The sequence below is a fragment of the Cimex lectularius genome, unplaced genomic scaffold (assembly GCF_000648675.2).
Source record: "Cimex lectularius strain Harlan isolate CLEC.00 unplaced genomic scaffold, Clec_2.1 scaffold69, whole genome shotgun sequence".
Taxonomy (NCBI): domain Eukaryota; kingdom Metazoa; phylum Arthropoda; class Insecta; order Hemiptera; family Cimicidae; genus Cimex; species Cimex lectularius.
In genome coordinates, this window is record NW_019392630.1 from 785,060 (window position 1) to 803,450 (window position 18,391).

General features: G+C 37.5%; 2 protein-coding genes across 3 annotated transcripts in view; one reads left to right on the forward strand and one right to left on the reverse strand.

Moving 5' to 3' along the window:
* LOC106670358 (autophagy-related protein 16-1) overlaps nucleotides 1–18,391 on the forward strand; it is a 285,817-nt gene that overhangs the window by 52,788 nt on the left and 214,638 nt on the right. The gene's annotated exons all lie outside the window — the stretch shown is intronic.
* The window catches only part of LOC106670355, a 65,086-nt gene that overhangs the window by 29,625 nt on the left and 17,070 nt on the right, over nucleotides 1–18,391 (reverse strand). The window contains exon 2 of the mRNA XM_014400607.2: nucleotides 5,858–5,902. The gene's annotated coding sequence lies outside the window, so the exon portion shown is untranslated. The remainder of the gene's footprint in view (nucleotides 1–5,857; nucleotides 5,903–18,391) is intronic.

An 18,391-nucleotide genomic window follows, 5' to 3' on the forward strand; every position in this document is an offset into this window, starting at 1 on the left:
GACGGCCCGAGGCGTGATCAGACTCCTCCGAGCCCACTAAAGAGAATCACGATGATCACGAGCATTCGCGACAAGGCTTTGTAGCATACCGACTCGTTCTCCCACGGGCACCCTTATTTCGATTCTTCAAGACCTCAGTTTCCGAGCATCTACATCTATCTGGTGGATAACGGTCAATCAACTTGGCTCAATTCGGAGGCAAATTATGAAATTAGCCCATTCCCATAGAATGTGGGTCGGCTATCTGAGAAATCGAGTGGGATGTTGGCCGTTTTCACGTATAAATCGCCCCTTCGGTTCCAGCCGCTGTACCGATTCAACTGCCACAGACCAACAGTTACTCAAGTAACAAGCAATTTAATCAAGCACATAATAGTTGAAAACAGTGATTTACTGAACTAGTAGCTAGCTGTAGTCAGACGCGTTTCGCCATCTTCAGAATTGGATTGCTATCTGACAGTCCAAAAAACCGTTTGGGCAGACTAAAATTCGATAACAACCAAACTACAGGATCATTAGCCGCACACCTCCAGAAGAAACTTTAGTAAGAATTTTGTTCTCCAAAGAAGGTCGTCGACTTCAGGCCATTTTAATTTTAAATTCATTAACAAAACTATTAACATATTTTTCTGATCGGACTTGGCGATGTTATACTCGTTTTATGTTACTGATTCGACCCGAAACTTCTTAAAACATGTCAGTTCTGGAATTAAGCCTCTTATTAGAGATGGTACCGTGGAGATAAGGAAGCGACCTTCCTTCACCTGTGATATTTCACCCGAGTGGTTCTATTGTTCCAAAATGAGTCAACGTCTCACCTTGAAGCATGTCTAACCAAATATGCATAAATGTTCGAGTTAATTGCCATTATGCATCAGCACCGGGGTTAAAGCACGTCACCGAAATGTTGACGAATATGTTTTGGCATGTGGTTATTTAGTTCGATAGAAAATCTATCTTTATTTACATAAATTGTTTCAAAAACGAGTGCGGTCATCGTGCAAACATAAATAAAACTCTGATAAAGAAATAAACTTCCCTAATTCTTAAAAAACTAAACTAACAAACATTTCTTTTTATGAATTCTAATAAACATACGTTTCTCTAAATTTATAATAATTTAGCAAATTTTATCAAATTTCCCGTTAAATAATTTACCGTTACTTTCTTCAGTTTTAGTTTAGTAGTTTCTGATCATTTTGGTGTGCATATCCTAGCTGTTTTCGTCTGTTACAATGTCTCAGCGAAACACCATCCTTAATGCCAGGTAAGTGTAATATGAGAGCATATCCGATACACCAAAACAGCGAGGAACAGTAGACCAAAACTGATCAGAAATAACTAACCAATACATTAAAAATATTGTAGTTTAGATCGACTCCGATCCTTCTGACATTTCTGTGTAAAATGTCCTTTGCGGTCACAATATTCGTTATTATCGTTGAGTGTAGTATCGGCCCCTTCATGATAAATAGTAAAGTAAAGAACGAATAATAAAGAGATCAGGGATGAGGCCATGCAGGGGAAAGAACCAACTTGTTTTTCTGCTGTCGAGCTTTCGGCTCTGTTTGACGCCTTCCTCAGGACTTAGAAAAACTATTTAAAAAAAAACCTTACAATCAGTCCGGTCATGTGGTCCTAATAGAAGGTGTCATCCTGCCGACAGCAGAAAAACAAGTTGGTTCGTTCACCTGCATGGCCTCATCCCTGATCTCTTTATTATTCGTTCATTAATTCTTATGCTGAAACAACTAACGACAACTACTAACTACCCTCAACTTTTCTCCGATTTAATGTTAACTGGAATGGTTCAGAATTAGGTAACTATTCAAAAGCAGAAAGGTCAAAAAATCATATCGAAATGTCTAAACGGTACAGATTTGTTTGTGCCTGGGACAGTGTTAACCTCGGCAACCCTTTTTGCTCGTAAACAATCTAATCCGCCGTTTACCGTTCTTCGTGAATCCAGATTCGGCCCTTATCTGGGAATGCCAGTTGGTTTCCTTTTCCGTTCACGACTCGGTGTAATTGAGGGGCTTACTGTCTGTGTACGCGTTAACGTTTTTCTCCGCTCAATTTTGACAGTATCAAAAAGGAAGGGTACGCCACTACCATTATTTCAGAGGTTTTCTGTAATATTTGCCTCTACTATTGTTCATCATTTATTTTAATAAGCCTACCTCTTATTGTTGAAATTAAGTGGTAAGTGATTAATTAGATATGAAATTAGAACGAGTTCCTTAAATAAATTCGGGTTTGAAGCTGTTAGTTTTTTAAGAAATTTTTTTGTTGACAATAGTTTAAAACGTTCTGCCGGCTATTATTTACTATTGCTTCAGAATTGAAAATAAATCGAGTCGAATGCGTCTCAATTGTTGAGGATTTTCCCCCCTTTGAGATAGAATGGAGCGATGAAGCGGAACCGCGTCGGAAGTCCATAAAGTCTTCCTCTGCCTGATTTAACAACCACCCAGATTCATTAATCTAAGACCCCCGGGCGCTTCATTTTCATCTTTTGGCCTCATTCGCATTCGTTTTAAAAATATTCGAAGGATAACTGTTAGGCCAATTCGAGACGAAAGGATTAAACTAACGATAATGTTTCCTTTTTACATCGATGGCGGCCCTTTTAAAACATAGTACCTCATTAAAAACAGTTTCGGTATAAAATACGATTTGACTTTATTAAACGTCTAGAGTCTAGAGAAAGCGAGTCATTCGCCATTTTTTTACATCGACTTTTGACAATTTTTTAGCCCGTAACCGTTGACACGTTCACGTATGTGACTCGACCGTTTAAGTACGTGTAGAACCCATCGAACAATCACTCGGCCTTCCTTGGAAGCCTACAAAAAAAAAAACCAGTCAGAAATGCCGAAACAGTTGGAATGCGCCTATTGTGATGTTCTGCTGTGGGATGATGAATGTGAATTTATTTCTACTCGCCTCTGAATCGATGCGTAATCGCTGTCTTCATCACATTTCGATGGCCTCTCCAATGTCCCTGATGATTTTTGAAAACAAATATATATGGTATACTTAATTTGGTTTGTAAATGTTGGACACACAACTTAATATGAGAATCAAATCCTTTTAAGCAGTGTCCTATAATTTTCTAAGATTGCATCTTGAAGGTCTACGGGATGATGATCCTGTAGGCGAAAGATCGAACTCATCAGAACAAAACAGTGAGAGTAGAATGACTAAAATTTTACTAAAAATATCTAATAAAGTAAGTCTTAAACCTTGTATAAAGTTTTATAATTTTGATATGTTGACAACAATGGAGGATTTTTCTCCTTGGGGATTTTGAACTGAAAGGTAATTCCCGTTGATTTAGCTCGCTTTTGTCGGCAGTTTTCATTAAAATTTAATAACATGCTCAATAATGTTTTTATGTAAAAAAATAAATAAAATAAAAGTATAGGGAATTCTGGGTATACTGTCTATATTAATTATAAAAGCACTTTGCTCCCTCTCACACCCACAAACTTACAGGATTTATTGATGTCTAGCTCCGTCTTCTTCGGTATTAATTCTAAATGGAATTCCTTTTCTTTTTCATCGGCTCGTGGCCTAACAATGGCCATCACCGCTCGGGTGGGCCCCACGATTCCAATCATGGACGCAGTAATCTCTTTTTCTGAGATCAATCGTTCATTTTGAGTACCATCGAGCGCTGAAACCTCTTTTAATCAGAGATCCTTGATGGCATGACCGTCGTGTTTTTTACAAAACAATCTTTGTTTCTCTGAGCTTCAGTGTTGTTGGTTCGAATGTAATGGAACCTTTTCTCAGGATAAGCACAAACTCTATTAATAAAAGATGGTAAACGATTAAGTCCAGTCGGTTAAAAACGATGGTTAACGTTTAATCCCAAGTTTACTCTATTTTGCTTTTGTTGGTACAAACTTGGTTTACAAGTGACTGAGGCTGCTGCAAAATATACGGTGTTCGGTGATGATGTGATGATGGTGATTGATCGTAAGTCTCAACTATGGCTTTTTGAAATTTCTTTCGGTGATAACCTGGACAATGTAGAGAAGATCTATTGAGGCGATTAGTTTTAAAACCGGCTAATCCATATTCAAAATTTTTACAGGAGTGTCCAAAAAGTTTCAGAACTATGCATTATAGTTTAGATTTTTTTATTAGTTTTTGTTAAAAAAATGGAAGGTCTCAAGCATTTAAGGCATAATTGTCGATATTGTATTATTTCTAGGTAGCCAAAATTTTATATTTTTGGATTGAGCCGGTTTTGAGGCAATCTGTGTAGCTATCCAATCATTTTGGGGGAATAAGTTGAAATCTCTCTCAATTTAGTTTCACATATTTTCAGAAAATCGAGTATCAATAAAAACAAAACGATATTATAATTTTTTAGGTAGGAAAAAAGTAAAGTGGAAATAACATTTTTATTAAAGAACGTTGAACATTGGATTGTCGCTTTTGGTCAAAACTAGATAGTAATGCATTTAGAACTTGCGAAAAGGTTAAAAAAAGTTACAAAACCTCCACAAAGCCTGCCCAACTGGATATTCTGAATTGACAGCCTGGAATTTCATTTATACATTTATACAATTTAACATTCATTCATAGCCTCTATTTGTGCTTCCCGGCAATAGACCCGCTATTTTTGAGGAAAAAGTGTCCTGTACAATAATTTTAGACTGTCAAACCGATGAAGATCGTCCGGAATATTGTAAGCCTGACCTCCATCCGATAAAGTGTACACTATGAGGTCTTGACCTCCAGGTCAAGTCGCTACAGGATTGACCTACTGTGCAATCTGTACCGATGTTTTTAAAATATAAACAAAAATGATCTAGGCCTAGTTCCTCAAGCTGTCCCCATCAATTTATAAAAATTGCAAGGAAGAAATTAATGGACTAAAAAGGGAAAATTTGTGACAACGTTCATATTCTCGAGTTTACCTAAGATAAATTAACCTAAGAGAACACCACCTTTTCAAATCTTTCGAACAAATTAAACTAAGGGATTTTCTACTTTGACTCTCGTAGAAAGAAGGTTATTGAAAACAATTGTAAGATAGTACACGCTCTAAACTGAAATTTGGTTTATTCAAAGACCTAGCCTTGCCATTTGTCTTTCCTATCAATTACCAACCGTAGACTTTTGTTTGGATCAACGGTTTGACCCATCTGGTTGAGCGAAATTACAGGTCGGGCCACGTGTGAGTGTTCATGAATTGTGCCGGACTTTCTGGGGAATCGTGCTTTGGAAGACCCCGGGCTTACATGTGGGGCTTCGCTGGACATTCAGGGTTTTGTGTGTTTCCGTGGGACCCCTGGGTTGTGATTTGAAGTACCGTTAGGATCGAATCGGACCTCGACTGACCTCTACAACTAGCCGAACGGGAAGACAAGCCCTTCGGAATTTTATTGGTGGCACTTGAAAATGAAAACCCCGGATATGCCGTGCATAACCACGAACATTATTTTATTGATAGTATTACAATTAAACAAAGAAGAACGCATATTATATTTTTATTTGTTACGTGATTATAATTTGATCTAATAGTATTTGAAGACGAGCTATATTTTAACGACCACTCTCATCAGTGCAACATTATGAATACATGATATTTATTGCTCTGGCCAAACTAGAAATAGCCTTATAAAAAACAGAGACGGGATAAATGGAAATAAAATAATAATGGTATACATAAACATTTTAATTTTCAGTCGTGAAATCCCTAATATGATGTACCTTACGGATTACCAATAAACAACATGTTACACGTTCGAACTGTCTTCGATCCGTGTAAGTGCCGTTTATACTCGTAGAAATGAACCGATTAGAAAATATGAAATAAAAACTGTACAGCAATACTTACTGTTGGCTATGTAATAAGCGTTCCCTCTGGTTTCACAGTTGTTATCTGAAAAAAAAGAAAAAATATTGTTAAAATATTGTAGTCGGAAAGAAAAAATGAAAGGTCGTGGTTTTTCAATTTTATTTTTTAAACTTTGTAGGTGTAGAAAATGAAATTTTCCTCGCGATCGTCCGCCCGGTTTCGCGGTGGTTCTGCAGATATCTCTATTACGGTGATGCAAGGATTATGAAAAGGATTCCACCCTAAGACTGTCGTGTGTGTCCAATCCCCGATCACGTTCCCACAGATGGAACATAACAAAGAGGACATAGTCCGACTTCTCCTCCGGGGGAGCCGGGTTTAACCTTAGAAAAATGTTTTTCCTGGAGGAATCGACTCCAACAATGGCTTTCTTCACTTGGCGACCGATTGGCTATAGAAAACTGCCCGGAGATCGAATTTTTTTTCTTCTTTTCCACTTCTTTATTCTATTTTGCGACATTTCTATGGGTAACGTGAAGTTTCTAAAAAGCTTGTAATTATTGAAAAAAAAACAAACAAACAATGACAAAACAGAATTTTTTACATCAACGAAGTGAACTCCAGCGTTTATGTATGACAATTATATGTTTAATATCTTAAAGTAATAGCAAATGATATTATAAGAAAGAGCAGTATGTGGAAAAGAATTACCAGTCAACGCTCTCTCTGTTACACGAACGGCTAAAAAACCAACCCTGGGCCACTGCTTATGGGATGAAATTAGGGTTAAATACCAAATTATCTTTGATAAATTGACAAGGTATTTCAGGCAAAAACCTGACAATTAGGCTCTGTGTAAAAAAATAGTTTAAAAAACCCAGGAATGGTAAAGCACTGTCCTCAAATGAGGTAAGAACACAGATAGTATAGGACTGCGTAGATCCGTCAGACAAAAAATAAGTTCTCCGTTCAATGGAAATGATTGAGAGTCCAGGACAGAGGCATACGAAAATGTTGAACTGCTAACTGGACACTACAGACTCCGTGGCATATGTACTCGGAACAACAAAAAACAAGCTTGTGCAGATATTGCCAGGAAGATTTGTCCTCTGATGGTGCGAAGGCTTATGTAGGCTACGATTTGTACTCCTGGGAGAGGAATAGCCTGGGGCTGAAGGATACACACGGGAGTCCTTGAGTTTTGGGTTGTGGTAAAAAGGCCCTAGATAATAATATGATGCACAGTAGACCAATACTGATGGCGGTGTAAGAGAGGCCGACTCCTACTCTATTCTTAATGTTAACTGTATAGCTGCTGTAAAATTTGAAATTGTCATAAAAAAAGAAACAATTGCAAATAAATGAAGTTAAAACCTCATACTTGAAGGAACAAAAACACTTCCGGTCAGAGGCAGACGTCAAGAAGGTCGGTCCTAAACATGAAACAACAAACTGTCATTTATCTGGATCTAAGGGAATTCAAGACATGAGTCAGAACTAAACATGGAACCACCAAAAATGGAGCAATTTAAAAACCCTGGTGGGGCTGTACCCCAGGGTCAAGCAGACAAAAACCGAAACCAACTATAAACCAGTTGCAACAAGGTAGAAAAATCTTAGAAATATTGTAGGTCTGTTAACTAGACATTCTAAACAATACAGAAATATTGGGTGCACTAGGAGAAATAAAGAATAAAACTGTCACTTTTATTGGCACAGAAGAGTATCGACCTAGTCACGGAGGGTTCCACAGCAATACCAATAGGGCAGAGACAGGCGAATACCGAAACTAACAACAGAGTACTGTAGCGAACCTGGAAAAAAGTTAGCTGTTAATGTCAACTGGACATGGCCGACTCAGCTGCCATTTGAAATTATTGAAAGTAGCTGAAAATAGTGTATGTAGGCTCCGAATTGTTCTCTCTAGAATTATTGTAGGTTAACTGGACATACTGGCCGACGATGGAAATACTGGGAGTGGAGAAGGTGGGATGAAACTGAAATGAATGAAGTTCATGTTACTGTGAAGGCCTATCAAGAAGAAGGATTCTTCAGGCAAATAAAAGTTCAATTCAGTAAATACATATAACTAAGAAGACTCTAGAGACATTGGAGCCTAATAAACATCTGAAAGAAGTTATAACCCTTATGTAAGGAGCTTAATAATCCATTCTATGAACACAATGTAAAAAGATGATCAGCCACCTCAGAAAATCTAATTTAATCTATAATATAGTTTGGTCATTTTGGTCTGCCTCGGTGTTTCGGATTGTACTGATGATGGTGAATAGACAAAACGCGTCTGACAGATCAATTCCGACGACCAAAATATAGGTTCATCACTCCGCAGATTCCAAGATGAAATATCACAATTTTATCTAATATTTAAAAATATATTTACACATTTTATTATTTGTATTGTTGGCATAAAGTTAGTAAATAATCTTTGGCTTATGACAAAGAGGATTTGTGGTTATTCATGAACAACAATGTAGAGATACCTCTGATACCGGAACTCGGGTTTAAGGTTATGATTTATATTACAATTTTGATAAAGAAAGTCCGTAAGTTGGCCAACGAACCTTTGCCATACAATGGACAAATTCATAAAGGAAAGTTATGAAGGTTTTTTAGCATCCTTGCTAAATTCTACGGAAGACGCATATGACATTCCTTTTCTTTGAAAAACCCTAAGAAGGGCTGTTTGGAGTTGAACGGCCGGAGCACAATGACCATTCCTAACTGAAGACTCCCCTGGGTTTGGTATAAAAATATATCCAATGTCTTTAATACGTGATCCCGCCTGCTACGTGTGTCTGTTGAGCTGTTCTTCTATTTTTTATGTTCGGCAAGGCTACCATTCACGTTAAAACGTCCGCGTAACGCCTTCGATTGATTTAAACTCTCGAATATGACCGTTACTTCAATTTTTTTCTCGATATATCTATTGTCAGTGTCAGTCATGATAGATTTTTTACCCGTTATTCCTGCAATGTCAGAGCGCGGGATAGACTCAAATTTTCACTTTATGGCCAAAAAGGATCATATAAATAATATAATTTTCCTAATAAAAAAATGTTTCCTATTTCTTTGTTATATTTTATATTTAAACGTTTATTATTATTGTCCGTTGTTCTACTTATGAAGTTTCGGTCAAAACCGCACCATTTTAAGACCATCCAACAAAGCTTCATCCGGTGTGGAAACCACAATAAGCGGTTTGCAATAGCCTGCGTTATGAGAGATAATACCATAGAGAACTCATTTTTTGTCTTTGGGATCTAATTTCCTTCTAGAGGTTAAGTGATTAATGGACTAGAACATGACAAAGGAAAAGGAAAACCTTAATCCCGAGAGGGAAGCCAAGCTATTAACGTAATTAGTTTTTCTTTTACTGCTATTAACTTAACTGAAGTTCTTTGGTCCTGAGCATTGTTAGTATAATTTCTAAAATATATTATGTTGTACATAAACAAGCTCTGACGGGTTAAAAAAGGTTCGCGAATGGCGCGAAGACTGGAAGAGATTAACTGCACTTTTCATTACATCGACATCCCTTTCTATTCTGTCGGCGGCTGTCAAGTCATACGTTCGCCAGAATAACCGTATAATCTATCTTATTTATTTATTTTATGTTATTTTGTTGTCGTTTACGTCAAATGATATAGACGGTGTTCCTGTTGTACTTCTCACTTGCTTTTTGTTAGAGGTGTCTATCCTGAGACGGTGTGAATGAAGTACTGCCAGGTGCAAACCAGTTTTCACACAGAACGATCAATCCGACAGGTGAGAGACGTTCGTCAACTTGTGAGAGATTTAGAAGTCCATGTTGGTCCTTCAACTACTCTTATCTTGTCCTAAAAGCACCGTCGTCGTCCAAATCAACGCGATCCATGTTAAAGTCACGCTGCCTTATTTATTATTTCAATGCTGTCTTGTTATTGTTTAATGTTGTTTACGATTATTTTGATCAGACGGCCTTCGGCTTCTCGCCATCTTTAGTGGTGAATTTTAATAAGTAGTGTGAGTAGAAGACAACACTCGCGTAAAATTCGCATAGAAGGAGTCAGTGTTTCGTTTTTTCTTATATCCCTGCGATCATTTACCAAATTTGATTAATCGGCCAATTTGACGTCCTTGCCACACCGATGTAGGGCTTTTAAAAGGTTTATAGAACAAGGTAAAAGCATATTTCTTGAGAGCTCCGGGGATGAAATGGAGGTTTGGGCGTTTCTGATCAATAATCATCGTTTACTTATGGATAGAATCGCAGTTTGACTCTGACATATGACACCAACCCTGAAAATAGTCATATGCCGAAACCTGTCGCACAGGCCAAACAAGCGTGAAACTACAAATTTTAACTGAAGAGTGCGCTTCAGGCATTAATTACCTATCAGAAGTTTTAAGCTGACTTACATTTCATTAAATTTCATCTTGAGATTTTCGGGGCAATGAACCAGAAGCTCGGTCTCTGATCATTTTGGCTTGACTTTTTCCGCTGTTTAGATCCAGTGGTGTGACAGTCTTCCTTCGAAATCATGTAGAAAAAAAAATGTTAAGGGTAGGAAAGTCAGTGAGAAGATTTTTGAGCAACACAACCCTCTTTTCTTTTTTACGATTGTTATCCAAAATTATAATTGATTACTGATAATAAATTTGATAATGTCACAAGAGGCGAGTTGCTTTTCTTGTCAGGACCGAGCAGTCAATCGTCCTTTATCGAGCCCTTACGGGTCGACCGGCTACCTGAAGATTAAATTTAAGGTTATGATTGAAGATTAAAGGATCCGAACAAACTGAAATTATAATGATTTTAACGGTTTTAATGAATTCGTAAGGTTAACGAACCTACTTCGCGATTGTTTTGGGTTTTCGAGTCCCTTTTTTTTCTTTTTCTTTTCCTTGAGGCGATAACGCAGAGTAATTTACACTCCTGCTGAAGATCAACTGATGCAATAAAGGCAAGCGCTTAACGATTAACCCGGGGCCCATTAAAGAGGCAATTCGGGAATTTTATGCTTTAAAGCCAGTTCGGGTTGAAAAGAATTTTCGCCTCCAACCGACAGGGTTTACAACTCTTCTGTATACATTTTGATTTAATGTTCCGTTTTATTTGCAATAAAGTATAAATTATTGCGGTCGTTTCTACCATAACTACTGGAGTAGGTACGTTTTCTGTTTAAAAACATCCAAAAAACGTCTATTAAACAGATTTTTAATTAGAATTTTTGTGTGCCTATAAATTTTTATAAATGAATAATTATTCCATTGTTATTCTAAGACATATTATGTATGGGTGGAATTGTAAGGACGGCGATCCGTTGAAATGGCACCTGTTAGCAGTCGGTGCGGTTCTTGGTGTTTAATTGGTTTCGATGAGCGGGAGAGGCCGTTAGGTCGTGAGTTGTTTCTTTCTAATGGGATTGATAGCGCTCTTTCAGCAAACCATCGTCCCGATCAATCAGGAAATGTAATTAGAGCCTTGTTTGCACATGGCATTCCCCGACCTGTCCGGCAACAGACTACAAGTTTCGCGGATGTTTTATTTCTAAGCTAGGTGTAATAATAATCACGTTATTTCATTCAAAGATAGATCATTAAAAATCATTATTAAAAAAATATAGTTATTGGTTTGCTTATTTGTTTATTTTACGGGAGAATGCTTAAGAGGTCATATGTTTGGAAAGCAGTACCACAACAGTACATGTGAAATCCCAATTGTCTAATCTTTTTGCAGTATTATTCACATAATTGTTAAACAGAGTTGTTACAAATTGGTTTATAATCGCTTAATTCCTCAAGGTTAATATTCTACATGCACATCGAAGTACACAGTTAAAATAATGTCACTAAATCCCGTTCGATTTATGCTCGAAACAGTCTAAGGACATAACTTTTACGTACAGAAAATAATCTCAAATAGCGGATTGCTTCGACAAATTGGCAATGTCTTGCAAGAGGACGGAATTCGGAGCGATCATCCATAGTGGACAAAGACCCAGAAGAAGTAACTGTCATCTATCAGCTGAATTAGGTCTGCTCAATCGACTGTAAATCGCCACATCACCGGTTTGAAAAAATGAAAATGGCAACCTACAATCAGCCGAATGAAATTCATATGATAAACATTTCTCCTAACCGATATTGAACCGAAAGAATTTGAGGCCACTTTTTGCCTGACTTTCACTGTGTTATAATTTGTTTCTTGTAACAGTTATAATGTCCTTTTCTCTTCACCAGTGCCGTCGCTTTTTTGATAAAATTTTCATGAATTTGTTGTAAGTTTTTAGCAATACGTTAATAGTTGGATTATTCCCCATTACAGATTATTGGATGGCTTAAGCCTCAGACCTTTTGGAATTAAAATTCTGTTTTGGCGAGTCTCCGGGCGTATGATCGATATTCATTGACATTATGATCGATTGTCGTATATAACCCATTTTGATTTAATTAGTATTGCACTCTGAAGATATAGTTAATTTTCTTTACGTGTAAGCAGAAAAACGCAAAAAACAAAACAAATTTTCTGATATTTCATCTGCTGATGTCCACCCAAATCTTTTTTAAATTTCTAACAATTTTTCTCATTAATTTCAAGTGTCTGCTAGTTGTTTTACTAGTCTACAGACGTGCAGAAAGTTCTCTGACGGTTAAATGTATTTATCTTTTGGAAAACTAAATGAATAACCCAACCCTCATCGAAAACCTGATTAGTATACTGTCCAGCTTGTGAGATGAGCTTGAACTTGAACTATTACAGATCGTAAACATTTTTCTATAATTAAAAGTGTTTGAAGTGTTATACAGCAACCAAAATGGACATTTCGTGTGGTGAAGGTATTGCGAGGAGAGTATTGTTCACTGTTAGAAAATTGTATAAGTGTAGGAAATCGCGGGATGTTGTTTATCGAAATGTATTCGGTTTGTTACCGGGTCGTACTTATTGCTCATTGTTGTTGTTGTTCCTGGGCTAGAACGAGGAGAAATAACAGCTAATTCCTCTTACACAATAGCCATAGATGGGGGAAATTATAACGGAACGTTAAGCGCACACGTCTTCCGAGGGAAATAACGTTTTCCAATCTCGGGATGGGAACTGCTCCGATGAAAAATTGACCCCGTTTTAAGTCTTTACTGAAGTATAATATTCCCTATTATAAAAAGACAGGAAGCAGGCGAAAATAATAGCGGCCTAGTCGTCAGAGATGGCAAAAATTCTTACAAAGGAAATTTATTATGCCGGCACTCGTTGCATGTTCCACGATCTTCCTTGGTAGCTTTGATGAAAAATCAAATTACATTGTAATAACCCCCCCTCTATAATGTTACCTTTTTTTCCTAATTTTCATATCTTTTTGATTGTATGAATTGAAAATTAACCGTATTGCAGAAAAATCTACTAGTCTATTGACTCAAAAATTGTATTAATGTTTATTGTTATTAAATGACATTTAAAAAAGCTCTATTTCGGTATTATTATATTGAGACGAAATTAAACAACAGTGAAGAGTTATAATTTATATATTACCTGGGTTGTCGTGGGCAATGGTCTCTACACAGTTTGCATGTCAAATCAGCCTTGGCACCGGTCATGGGAAACTTAAGTGGCTTGTTACTCATTCGGCTCAAATATTTCGAGGAATTACATCAGCTCGGCTTGAACGTATTTCAATTATGTATGCCCAGGCGTGACACGTGTAAAGCCTAAACGTCTATAAAAATACTTAAGTCCTAGTGTGAGATAAAAATTCACACTCGCTTTATGTTTTCGCATATGTCATAAAAGCCTATGTGAATTTGTCAAATTGTAACCAAGGTGTAAATCTAGAGGCTTCCATAAAAAATTGTGGATAGTAGAGATTAGAAGTTGTAGTAGTAGACGTAGGATACCCAGAAACGAGCTAACGTGTTTGTATGTCTTTTTAATGTTGTGAGTTTAAAGAAGAAAAAACTCTAACATCCAAAGATTTATGAATGTACAATATGTGTCATCATTAACTCTGTTACACGACAGATTTAATAAAAGGGAAGAAGAAGACATTTCGCGTAATTACATAACCTATTATTTAAAACATTTATTTTTTTAATATCAGGGGGACTATCAATAGGTTATTTCAGCTCCTAACGCATGCATTTTCAACCTATGGTGTACAAAAGGCTCCAAAATAAACTAAGGAACCGGACTAGATATTTTCTGAACAAGCCAAAAATATGAGGTATCAAATTCATTAGGAAAGACTTTCAAGCTGAAATGCATGCTAACAACGCTTGTGCCTTAGAAAATCTTAAAAGAGATAACACTGAAAACTTTAAAAAAAATCCTAACGTGTATACGTGTACATTGGTAAAGTACATTAGTAGCCAAAGAAAAATATAATAATAAATCAAATAACACTTAACTTTTAAAGAGACTCAAGTCAGCAGAATTTAAGTCTAATTATAACATTACGTCTTCTCTGAAGTTTAAATGCAAGAAATATATTGTTAAATATTTTGGTCTAAAAGAATTCAAGATTGGGCAGTTAATTAAAAAGTATATTAAGTCATTAGGAGCCTGAGAGGTGGGTAAGGAACACGTTTTATCCAAATTGAAGTAAAAATTGTTCTGCTGTGCTATTTGCACTGAACTAAGGAACTAGGAAAGTATCTTAAGGACTTAAGCCAGAAGGCTGCAGTGCTTATGGAACAAAAACACCGATTCCCTAGTATCCATAATAAAAATCATCATCATCATCACTTTACACACATGCTTTAAAAAACATTCTTTTCTATGTAAATAACGTTCATAAAATAAATGTGATGTAGTACTAGACCTTCATCACCTAGAAACTATTCGAGTGATATGTATGTATGATATATGGAATCAACGTGTCATCGACTTTTAGACGTCAACTCTTTGATGGAGTATGGCTGGATATACAGGGTGTCACTTGAACAAATTTCAATATTTAGATAGGTTCTTCTTTGGCTTCTATTCTTCAAGAAGCTTTTTATGTAGAATTTTTTTCTTTTTATTATTTCTTTTTTTTCTGTATTACTTTCATTATTTTTCAATATAAGTTTCAAAATCTTATCGGTTAATTTTTTTTTTTGAATAGCATGTAATCGAAAAATCAAATTTTTATCAATTAATCGTTAATTTTACATTATCAACCCTTGAGAAATTGAATGCGTTAACAGCTCGTTAGTAGGGGCAACTTTTCTGTAAGCGCCATATCTGCCAGTACTTACAGAACAAAAAAATCTTACTTTTACTTTCGACAATAACTTTGCAAACTTGTCATTTTTTATCTTCTGATTGAAAGGATTTATTTTGTTTGCTTAGTGTTATAATAAGAATACAAAAATGAATCTAATGGGGTTTTAAATGATCTTACCAATGGATTAATTAAATTTACAGTAGGATTAGCATTTTATGATATAGGAAGGGCTTTGTTGAATACAGTTGTTAAAGGTTGAAGTAACCTTAAAAACGAATTATCTTGAACACGATTGAGAAATAGACTTTGGTTAATAAGGATTTTTCAGTCCAATTTGGTTCAGTTAAGGGTGGTTTTCTCCAAGGAAATAACCTTACCATTTACCCTAGTACTAGTCACCCATAGAAACTTTCAAATTTATATTTCCTTGCTAGAAGAGTGGTATAAAAAGTGAAAAATAAAATGTTTAAATTTTAAACGAATTACACATCATCCTATCAATATGAATATCTCTGCTCTACGACCTTGACCTGGAACCACACACCAGATTTAAAAATGTGACATCTAGTAAACTAACTTTCAGTAACGAATGACTCATATACAATAATGCTAAGATAGACTAAGTACATGAAATTTAGGGTTCAATTAATCACTACTTAGAATACCAAGCCCAACAATCCGAAAAAATAGCCGATGAAGCCTTCCCGAGTTTCAAACCTACCCATTTAAACAATATTATCTCAAATAATATAAATTTTTCAGGTTGGATCTAAATTTTCTTTCTTGGGCGGTCCACCTCCTTCGAGTTTACCTTGTGTCTTATTCCTTTCATGGTTTTCAGACCCGAACCAACAAACCAGTTTTAGAAATAGATGACTTTCCAATTTTACACAAAGCAATTTGTATGCCACAGCCGCAGCCCAGCATCGTCTGTGTTTAATGAAGGACGAAGAAAACGAAAGGTCATCAAAGGAGGCCCGGGGACGGTCCACCGGGGTGGAAGTGGTGGAAGTTATGAATGGGATTCGAAGTCAGGAGAGGGAAGCGTGTAATCCGCTAAGAATGGGACCATCGAGCTTTTCTATCCTTCAAAAGCGGAGGCGGGAAAAAGAAAGAAAAGCGTGCGCTAACGGCCACCCTCAATTACAAGTACTAAAAGTACTAACTTCCGCATTTTTTTGTCGATGTCAAAAACACCTCGGGCTAAAAGGGGTCGAGCTTCACATTTGCACTATAACGGGCACAGGCTCCACTGTTAATCATAAATTTTCATTAAAAATTCACAAGCCTATCGATTTACGGCTGTCTAAAGTGCTTAATGAAAATATTTAATCGGCTCATTTACAGGCAGACAGAAACGGCAATTCCAAGGATGCCGTTTAATTCATAAATCTGTCCTCGTGTTTAGAGTCTTGAGAGTTTATGGACGGGATAGGTATTAAAAAAATTTTAGTTATTAGTCTTTAGTCTTCACATTTTAGTCATAAGCTTGGCATTCAAAGATATTGATCGTTGGTTAGTCTTTAATACCAACAGAGCAATGCTTATGTTGGCGTGACTGATCAATACAGCCAGAACAGGCTGATAGGAAACGTCCAACTTATGCTTTATTTACTTAAATACACGTTTGGTTGGTTTATGGCAAATCTTGAAAGTTGTTTGATTGAATTGTCAGTCCACAGAAAAAACACCAAATGTATGATGGATGTTGTGTGAAGAATTAATCAAGAAGATGTGTAAGAGGTAGTTGACTTATCCGTCTACTGATCCCATTGAATATCAAAGGATCAGAACGAAAGCGAATGATATAAGATTTTAACGGTTTTAATGAATTCAAGGTTAACGAACTTTCTTCGCGATTGTTTTGGGTTTTTATTTTTTCCTCTTTTCCTTCGTTTCTTCCCAGAGACAGTGTAATTTACACTCCTGCTGATGATCACCATCTGATGCAATAAACAGCTTTCGGTTAACTCGTGCCCCTTCACAAGGGCAATTTTATGTAAATTAGTTTTAGGCTTCTCATTTTTGACAATTGTTGGTCACAAATCTTGACTTTGTAGTTTGGTAGTTTATGGTTTTTTGATCTTTCAGCAAATCAAAATACGGAGGACAGGTAGCAAATGGTCGTAAACATAGAACAAAGTGCATGTTGCACTTGCTGCAGACCACAGAAAATATCACATAAAATTAATACTATGTAGTTTTTCCTACAAGGAAGGAAGAATGCTGATGTTCAATCTTGAGGCGTCCTCCCAGGTGTGCGGGATTTGAAAAACGACTTGAAAAAACCCTACTCAAAACCGGCGGCTATTTTTCCATCTTGGAACTGCTATGAGCATTGTTCAGGATGGAGCAGCTTAGTAAGGCTTATAAGCCACCACCAACTCCACAGTCAGAGTCACACGAGGGCCAGTGCACCAGATCCTGTCTGCATAGACGGGGGAGGGTGTATGGCCATCTGTACCACGGGGTAACATAAATGTTTCAAATTCAGCCCAAAGTTACACTGGGAATGGATTCGTGGTGGTACGTGGTGACGCCCCTGGCGGGAACTTAGACAGAGGCTGTCTTCTACTTGTGACCTTCGTGAAGCTTGCGTATGGCCATCGTTATAAACCCGGCCTCACGGGATATGGCGGACCGAACGGCGTTTAGGACGCGATGATTATGCTGAATAGTCCCTCGAATGCGTGAGTAAGCGGACGGAAACGGTTAGCGAATCGGTTTCTCCTACTCGAGTATGCTTTGCATTGTTGTGCGTATGACCGGCGTGGTACCCTTGGGGAAGCGAAGGATCGGACCACCTAGGCTGAGCCAATTATGGCGTCCCTCGAATGCGCATGGCAGGTGTAGGCTGAGCTCGACAGGAGGTTTTTACCGTAGGCGGTGGTTAGCAATTCCACTTAAAACAAAACCGCGGTCGGGGCGGATCCGGTAGTTTCTACGCCCTAATACTCTGGGAGATAGATTGGCTTTCTCTATCTAGGGAGTGCGCGGGAGAACAGGCTGATGTATTTCGGCTTGTTAGCCCTTTGCGCGCGGCATACGACCCGATGCACAATGCGGGCCCGACCATTCGGAGCGGATAAGCGGAGAGCGAGGTTGTTTTGGCCGTTAGGGGCTGGAACGCCTCTACACCAATGTTGCGGCGGTAACACTATTCCGTCGTATGCGGAGGTGCGTCAGCTCTCATCTTGAGAATCAAAACGTCCGATAAGGCCGAATAGGCCAGGTGCGGACGCTAAAGATCCTCTAGTCTTGTGACGACGAGTACTCGGGAACGACATTCATCACTTATCCTGCCAGACGGAGGTGACGGCCGAGTTCTTTGGTAGCAAGACCGTCTTTGTGAAGGCCGCCATGCTCGTCC